This window comes from Nyctereutes procyonoides, unplaced genomic scaffold, assembly GCF_905146905.1.
Source record: "Nyctereutes procyonoides isolate TBG_1078 unplaced genomic scaffold, NYPRO_anot_genome, whole genome shotgun sequence".
In the NCBI taxonomy this organism is placed as follows: domain Eukaryota; kingdom Metazoa; phylum Chordata; class Mammalia; order Carnivora; family Canidae; genus Nyctereutes; species Nyctereutes procyonoides.
The window spans coordinates 77,961,549-77,962,810 of record NW_026575140.1 but is presented as its reverse complement, the minus strand read 5'-3'; positions in this window follow the sequence as shown (position 1 = coordinate 77,962,810).

The window sequence follows — 1,262 nt, the reverse complement described above, 5'->3', positions numbered from 1 at the left end:
AGCCACAGTGGGAGTATCTACACTACTACCTGGCAAGTGCTTCTTTGGGGCTGCTCCCCACCGGCCCTGAGCGTGAGTCTGTGAACAGATGCAGTTAAAAAGTGAGTCCCAGTTACTTAACCTCTCAGAATGTAACCTCCAGGGGTTGCTGTGGGAATTAAATAAGCTGGTATGCATAAAGCCCAGAGCACATGCCAAGTGTGATGAAAATGATGAAAGAGACTTGGCCTGTTTCTGCCAATTTTCGAGCTCCTTCCGCAGCCTCGTGGCCCTCCGACACTCCGTTCATGGTGGTCCTTGGAGGAAGAAGAACAAACATATGTTGAGTGGTTGCTTTAGGCTCAGACTCTCACATATCATTGCTTCATACGTGTCAGGCAGATATCTATAACGGCAGTTTACTGACCCACCTGGTAAGGTTCAGAGAGGTTATTTTACATGCCCAAGGTCACACAGCCACTAAGTGTTGGAACTGGCATGAAAAACTAAAACATCTAAATCTGACATCAGGATCTATTACAATTAGCCTTCGTGAAATTAATATCAATCAAAATATTTTAATTGGCCACTCATTTCAGTGGGTAATGTAGTTCAGTGAACCACATGACTGCTTGAACCCACAGGTCAAGACTATTTGGTGAAGATAACGTGAGTCAAAGTGGATGCAGCAAATCTGGTATCAAAGTAACCTTTACTAAACTCATTAGGTCTTCAGGTGACTAACAAGTAGGTGACCAAATTCTTCCCTCTGCCTTCTTTCTTCCCTTCTACAGTAATTGGATACCTACTCTGTCTGGACACTGGGCTCCAAGAGAGTGTTGGCCTCAAGTTTACAGGGAGAGTGGCACGACCAAGCCTAGACCACACAGGATGATTGAGAGACATAGATGTTTGCCTTAGGTTGGCCCTGGGGCAAAATGTTGGGACAAAGGCTTAGAGAGGTCTCCCAGGGAAGGTGACACCCAGCTGGACATTGGGAGCTGAATAGAAGTTAACGAGATAAAGACTGGCATGGTAGGGGTAAGGTGAGGCTGGGTAGAAAGAGATGAAAGGAAGGATGTTCCCTGGCAGGAAATATGCCACACACTAAAAAGGCCAGAGATGGGAGGGATCAGGTTATCTGTGAAGATATACATGGCAGAAACATAGGGTTTGGAGGGAATAAAGGAAATTCAGATACTGGCACAGTGTTGGAGAATTTAGGTTACTACAGAACCAGAGTCCTATTTTAAAAAAATATATATCTATTTATTTTAGAGAGA